Below are 8,462 nucleotides of genomic sequence, written 5' to 3' on the forward strand. Positions count from 1 at the left end.
AAGGGAAAACTTGCTGCTGTTCTACAAACCTCTGCTCTTGGAGGCCCAACACTGTCTACAGGAAAAGGAGGGGGGAAGTAGATATCAAGCTATTTTTCTGGCGCCGTTGCCGGGGAGGAAAGGTAAAAGGTACTCACACTCCGGACCTCGGCTACCAAGCTATTTCCCGGCGCCGTAAGTACTCGAAGCTATTTCCTTTAGATCCTGCAATTGCAACTTTTTGTTTCTTGTTTACACTAGTTTGGCATAATGGACAAGAATGATCTTCTTAATTCTATTTCCTGATTTAAAACATGGATTGTTTGATGCGAAAATTAAAAAACCTATGGAATCTTATTTGCATGCTGGTAGTAATATTAGTATGAACGCTTTGAACACCATTGTTGCTAATGATATGGAAAATTCTAAGCTTGGGGAAGCTGGCTTTGATGAGCATGATATTTTTAGTCCCCCAAGAATTGAGGAGGAAATTTACTTTGATGATTCTTTACCTCCTATTTATGATGATTATAATGATAGTAGTCTTTTGTTGCCACCTGTTATGGAGGATGAATTTGATTACAATATGCCTCCTATATTTGATGATGATAATAATAATGATAGCTACTTTGTTGAATTTGCTCCTACTACAATTAATAAGAATAATTATGCCTATGTGGAGAATAATAATTTTATGCATGAGACTCATGATAAGAATGCTTTATGTGATAGTTATATTGTTGAGTTTGCTCATGTTGCTACTGAAATTTATTATGAGAGAGGAAAATATGGTTGTAGAAATTTTCATGTTACTAAAACACCTCTCTATGTGCTGAAATTTTTGAAGCTATACTTGTTTTATCTTTCTATGCTTGTTGCATTATGTTTCTTGAACTTGTTTATTTACAAGATTCCTATGCATAGGAAGCATGTTAGACTTAAATGTGTTTTGAATTTGCCTCTTGATGCTCTCTTTTGCTCCAAATACAATTTCTTGCGAGTGCATCATTAAAACTGCTGAGCCCATCTTAATGGCTATAAAGAAAGAACTTCTTGGGAGATAACCCATGTGTTATTTTGCTACAGTACTTTGTTTTATATTTGTGTCTTGGAAGTTGTTTACTACTGTAGAAACCTCTCCTTATCTTAGTTTTGTGTTTTGTTGTGCCAAGTGAAGCCTCTAATCGAAGGTTGATACTAGATTTGGATTTCTGCGCAGAAACAGATTTCTATCTGTCACGAATCTGGGCTGTTTCCTCTGTAGAAAAATCCGAAAAATATGCCAATTTACGTGCGTGTTCCTCAGATATGTACGCAACTTTCATTAGTTTTGAGTTTTCTGATCTGAGCAACGGAAGTATTTATTAAAAATTCGTCTTTACGGACTGTTCTGTTTTGACAGATTCTGCCTTTTATTTCGCATTGCCTCTTTTGCTATGTGGGATGGATTTCTTTGTTCCATTAAACTCCAGTAGCTTTGGGCAATGTCCAGAAGTGTTAAGAATGATTGTGTCACCTCTGAACAAGTGAGTTTTTGATTATGTACTAACCCCTCTAATGAAGTTTATGAGAAGTTTGGTGTGAAGGAAGTTTTCAAGGGTCAAGAGAGGAGGATGATATACTATGATCAAGAAGAGTGAAAAGTCTAAGCTAGGGGATGCCCCGGTGGTTCATCCCTGCATATTTCAAGAAGACTCAAGCATCTAAGCTTGGGGATGCCCAAGGCATCCCCTTCTTCATCGACAAATTATCAGGTTCCTTCTCTTGAAACTATATTTTTATTCGGTCACATCTTATGTGCTTTGCTTGGAGCGTCTGTTTGTTTTTGTTTTTGTTTGTGTTTGAATAAATTGGATTACATCATGCTTGTGTGGGAGAGAGACACGCTCCGTTGTTGCATATGAACACATGTGTTCTTAGCTTTTAATATTCATGGCGAAGGTTGAAACTGCTTCGTTAATTGTTATATGGTTGGAATTGGAAAATGATACATGTAGTAATTTGCTATAATGTCTTGGGTAATGTGATACTTGGCAATTGTTGTGCTCATGTTTAAGCTCTTGCATCATATGCTTTGCACCCATTAATGAAGAAATACATAGAGCATGCTAAATTTGGTTTGCATATTTGGTTTCTCTAAGGTCTAGATAATTTCTAGTATTGAGTTTGAACAACAAGGAAGACGGTGTAGAGTCTTATAATGTTTACAATATGTCTTTTATGTGAGTTTTGCTGCACCGGTTCATCCTTGTGTTTGTTTCAAATAAGCCTTGCTAGCCTAAACCTTGTATCGAGAGGGAATACTTCTCATGCATCCAAATCCTTGAGCCAAACAACACTATGCCATTTGTGTCCACCATACCTACCTACTACATGGTATTTCCTGCCATTCCAAAGTAAATTGCTTGAGTGCTATCTTTAAACAATTCAAAATTTATCACCTCTGATTTGTGTCAATGTTTTATAGCTCATGAGGAAGTATGTGGTGTTTATCTTTCAATCTTGTTGGGCAACTTTCACCAATGGACTAGTGGCTTCATCCGCTTATCCAATAATTTTGCAAAAAGAGCTGGCAATGGGATTCCCAGTCCCAAATTAATTAACAAAAATAGACACTCCTCCATGGTATGTGATTGTTGGACGGCACCCGAAGGATTCGGTTAGCCATGGCTTGTGTAAGCAAAGGTTGGGAGGAGTGTCATCATAATAAAACTAAAATAAAAAGGCACTCCTTCATGGTATGAGATTGTTGGCAGGCACCCGAGGATTCGGTTAGCCATGGTTTGTGAAAGAAAGGTTGGAAGGAGTGCCATCCAAAAATAAAATAAAATGGGAGCCGCTCTTTGAAGGTATGTCTGGCAAGGGGGTTAGAGTACCCGCTACCATTCGTTGACAACAACAAGCACCTCTCAAAATTTTACTTTTATGCTCTCTATATGTTTTCAAAATCAAAGGTCTAGCACAAATATAGCAATCGATGCTTTCCTCTTTGAAGGACCATTCTTTTACTTTTATTGTTGAGTCAGTTCACATATTTCCCTCCACCTCAAGAAGCAAACACTTGTGTGAACTGTGCATTGATTCCTACATACTTGCTTATTGCACTTATTATATTACTCTATGTTGACAATTATCCATGAGATATACATGTTATAAGTTGAAAGCAACCGCTGAAACTTAATCTTCCTTTGTGTTGCTTCAATGCTTTTACTATGAATTATTGCTTTATGAGTTAACTCTTATGCAAGACTTATTGATGCTTGTCTTGAAGTGCTATTCATGAAAAGTCTTTGCTATATGATTCACTTGTTTACTCATGTCATTACCATTGTTTTGATCGATGCATTCATCTCATATGATTTACAAATAGTATGATCAAGGTTATGATGGCATGTCACTCCAGAAATTATCTGTATTATCGTTTTACCTGCTCGGGACGAGTAAGCTTGGGGATGCTGATACGTCTTCGACGTATCGATAATTTCTTGTGTTCCATGCCACATTATTGATGTTATCTACATGTTTTATGCACACTTTATGTCATATTCGTGCATTTTCTGGAACTAACCTATTAACAAGATGCCGAAGTGCCAGTTCCTGTTTTCTGCTATTTTTGGTTTCAGAAATCCTAGTAACGAAATATTCTCGGAATCGGACGAAATCAACGCCCAAGTTCCTATTTTCACCGGAAGCATCCAGAACACCCGGGAAGGACCAGAGGGGGGGCACTGGGCCCCCAGACCATAGGCCGGCGCGGCCCAGGCCCTGGCCGCGCCGCCCTATGGTGTCGTCGCCCCTTCGACCCTCCTGCGCCGCCTCTTCGCCTATTTAAAGCCCCTGGATCAAAAACCCTGATACGTTCGACGAAACCCACAGAAACCTTCCAGAGCCGCCGCCATCGCGAAGCCAAGATCTGGGGGACAGGAGTCTCTGTTCCGGCACGCCACCGGAACGGGGAAGTGCCCCCGGAAGGCTTCTCCATCAACACCGCTGCCATCTTCACCGCCATCTTCATCACCGCTACTGCTCCCATGAGGAGGGAGTAGTTCTCCATCGAGGCTCGGGGCTGTACCGGTAGCTATGTGGTTCATCTCTCTCCTATGTACTTCAATACAATAGTCTCATGAGCTGCCTTACATGATTGAGATTCATATGATGATGCTTGTAATCTAGATGTCATTATGCTAGTCAAGTGAGTTTTACTTATGTGATCTCCGGAGACTCCTTGTCCCACGTGTGTAAAGGTGACAGTGTGTGCACCGTGTGGGTCTCTTAGGCTATATTTCACAGAATACTTATTCACTGATGAATGGCATAGTGAGGTGCTTATTTATATCTCTTTATGATTGCAATGTGTTTGTATCACAATTTATCTATGTGCTACTCTAGCAATGTTATTAAAGTAGTCTATTCCTCCTGCACGATGTAATGGTGACAGTGTGCGCATCCGTGTTAGTACTTGGTTTATGCTATGATCATGATCTCTTGTAGATTATGAAGTTAATTATTGCTATGATAGTATTGATGTGATCTATTCCTCCTACATATGCATGAAGGTGACAGTGTGCATGCTATGTTAGTACTTGGTTTAGTCTTTTGATCTATCTTACACTATAAGGTTACTAAAATATGAACATTAATTGTGGAGCTTGTTAACTCCGGCATTGAGGGTTCGTGTAATCTTACGCAATGTGTTCATCATCCAACAAAAGTGTAGAGTATGCATTTATCTATTCTGTTATGTGATCAATGTTGAGAGTGTCCACTAGTGAAAGTGTAATCCCTAGGCCTTGTTCCTAAATACTGCTATCGCTGCTTGTTTCTTGTTTCTTGCGTTACTCGCTGCAATACTACCACCATCAACTACACGCCAGCAAGCTATTTTCTGGCACCGTTGCTACTGCTCATACTTATTTATACCACCTGTATTTCACTATCTCTTCGCCGAACTAGTGCACCTATTAGGTGTGTTGGGGACACAAGAGACTTCTTGCTTTGTGGTTGCAGGGTTGCATGAGAGGGATATCTTTGACCTCTTCCTCCCTGAGTTCGATAAACCTTGGGTGATCCACTTAAGGGAAAACTTGCTGCTGTTCTACAAACCTCTGCTCTTGGAGGCCCAACACTGTCTACAGGAAAAGGAGGGGGGAAGTAGACATAAGTGACATGTTTCCATCCCAAAACTTCTTGGCGGCGAGAGCCATGTGCTCATGGTAGTTGAACTTGAGATCATCCGAACCCCACTCAACGGGATCCTCATCACTTTCACTAGCCTCATGCACCCTCATCTTCAATGCGAGGTTGGGCTTGCGGGAGTTGTGGGCGCGAGCAACAAGATCCTCCGCATTCTTCTTGGAGATGTCCAAAGCGATGACTTCGCTAAGGACTTCATCGGATGTCATAGCACGGAAAGAGGCGTTTTGGCGGATGGCCGTCAACTTCACTTCCTCATAAGGGAGGAGAGCGTTGTAGAACTTGCGCTTGACCCAATGGTCATCCACAAACGTTGCTCCAAGATCTTGCATTTGTACGGCAAGAGCGATGAGGCGCCGATACATCTCTTCGGGGGTCTCTCCTTCAATCATGACGAAATTGTCGGCCATGTTGTTCACTTCATCAAAACGAGAGCTTTGGATGCTTGCATTGCCGAGGAAGAGCTTCTCAAGTTTGTCCCATGCTTCCTTGGCGGTCTTGATCGAGCGGATATGAGCGCGGTCCTTGGGGGAGATGGCCATATGAATCATGTTGATGGCGGTGGCGTTGAGTTGGTCATCCACCACATCTCTTCTAGTCATCTTCTTGGGATCTCGTGGTGAATAGCCCTCCTCAATGATACGCCAAAGCTCGGTAGAAGCGCTGCGCACATGTGAACGCATTAAGAATTGCCAATTCTCAAAGTTGTTTGACTCGAGTAACGGTGGAGAACCATGCGACAAGATATGCGGCATCAGTATCGGAACGTTGATGGTGTAATCATTTGGTGGTGGCACCGCATGATAACCCCCTTGATGTTCCGCTACCGGTGTGTCATCATCCTTCCCTTTTGATGAAGTGCCGATATCCCCAACCCCTTCCTTTTGTGAATCTTTTGTCGCTTCCGCGACAAAATCAACAAGAGGAAGGGAGTTAGCTTTTGGTGGCGGAACCTCGGCACTTGCTATTGGTGGAGGGTTTGGTTTTTGAACCACCAACTCCATCATCATCGCCTTCATTTGGGCAACGATGGATGACTCCAATTTCTTGAGGTCATCCAACGTAGCCGTAGTGCTATCGATGGGAGATGATGGAGCGGGTGGCTCAAGGGAAGGTGACCCATTCACAACCGTCTCTTGTTCGGCCATTTCTTAGGCGGTAAAGCCCGAGCAAGAAAACCTTGCTCTGATACCACTTGAACGGATCGTAGCGAACAAGAGGGGGGGTGAATGGCGCTACGACAATTTTTAGTCTTTTTCAAGTTTTATGCAACGGAAGGTAAAGGTGTGACTTTTAGCAATGGGGGTGATCCTACAATGAAGCTAGAGCATGTGCAACAAGTAAAGGAATCAACAAGATAGTAAAAGTAAGGAGCGAGACAACCGGGGGCGCGAGGCGAGTCGAGGTTTGTTTCCCGCAGTTCCCTCCACTAAAGGAGGTACGTCTGCGTTGAGGAGGTGCTAGTCTCACACAAGAGACTAGGCGGCCACACCACGAAGGAAGGCCTCACCCTCTTCCTCGAGAGAGCTCCACGGAGGTGCTCTCCCTCTTCCACTAAGGCACCGGTTGAGGCGGTGATTCCTTCACAAGGTTGGGGCGAGCTCCACACACACAAGGATGCTCCCAACACCATATGGAGCTAGTACATCACCAAGCTAGACTCCATAGCTGCTCATCTCCAATGCTCCACCATAGGAACCCATCACCAATGCTCCACCATAGGAACTCCTCCAATGCTCCACCAAGAAACTCTCCAAGGCTCCACCAAAGGTGGCCGGCCACCCCACCTAAGGGAAAGGTGGGAGTCCCACCTTGGGTAGGACTCCCCCCTTGAGTAGGTTTCCCACCTATGGGAGGTTTTGTTGTTGGGGTCTTATTCGAAGACTTGGACTACAACTCTTGGGGATTTCCACCTATATAATGAGGAGGAGAGGGAGGGGGCAGCCACTCTTGGCCGCACCACCTAGGGCTGCCCATGGCCGGCGCCCTAGCCACCCCCTCTCCCCAAACCCTAGCCTCTCCTCCTCCACATAATACTCCCGCAGCGCATAGGTGAAGCCCTGCCGGAGTTCTCCACCACCACCGCCACCACACCGTCGTGCTGCCGGGATTCCGAGGAGGATCTACTACTTCCGCTGCCCGCTGGAACGGGGAGAAGGATGTCGTCGTCAACACCGAACGTGTGACCGAGTACGAAGGTGCTGCCCGATTGTGGCACCGTCAAGATCTTCTACGCGCTTTTGAAAGCGGCAAGTGATCATCTACCGCAGCAACGAGAGCCTCCTCTCGTAGGCTTTGGAAATCTTCAAGGGTTAGTATCATTCATCCCCTCATTGCTCCCATCTTCTAGATTGCATCTTGGCTTGGATTGCGTTCTCGCGGTAGGAATTTTTTTGTTTTCTATGCTACGAATCCCTACAGTGGTATCAGAGCCGTGTCTATGCATAGATGGTTGCACGAGTAGAACACAATTGTTTTGTAGGCGTTGATGCTTATGTTGTCTTTAGTTTGAGTACTTTCCATCTTTATGGCATAGTGGGATAAAGCGGCTCGGGCTAAATTTACATGACCGCGTTCATGAGATTTGCTCCACGCTCGACATGCAACTTGTATTGCATAAGTGGCTTTGCGGGTGTCTGTCTCTCCTACTATAGTGAAGATTCAATTTACTCTTCTATTGACAACACTAGTATCACCGTTGTGGTTCATGTTCGTAGGTAGATTAGATCTCACTCGAAAACCCTAAACCACGTAAAATATGCAAACCAAATTAGAGACGTCTAACTTGTTTTTGCAGGGTTTGGTGATGTGATATATCCATAATGTGATGATGAATATGTATGAGATGATCATTATTGTATTGTGGCAACCGGCAGGAGCCTTATGGTTGTCTTTAAATTTCATGTTGAGTAGTATTTCAAAGTAGTTGTAATAGTTGCTACATGAGGTGAACAACCATGAAGACGACGCCATGGACCTTGACGCTACGCCGACGATGATGGAGATCATGCCCGTTGATGATGGAGATCATGTCCGTGCTTTGGAGATGAAGATCGAAGGCGCAAAGACTAAAGGGACATATCATATCACATATGAATTGCATGTGTTGTTATTCCTTTATGCATATTATTTTGCTTAGAACGCGACGGTAGCATTATAAGATGATCCCTCACATTAATATCAAGATAATAAAGTGTTCTCCCCTCGTATGCACCGTTGATATAGTTCGTCGTTTTGAAGCATCTTGTGATGATCGGATGTGATAGACTCAACGTTCACATACAACGGGT

This window comes from Lolium perenne, chromosome 7, assembly GCF_019359855.2.
Source record: "Lolium perenne isolate Kyuss_39 chromosome 7, Kyuss_2.0, whole genome shotgun sequence".
NCBI classification, from domain to species: domain Eukaryota; kingdom Viridiplantae; phylum Streptophyta; class Magnoliopsida; order Poales; family Poaceae; genus Lolium; species Lolium perenne.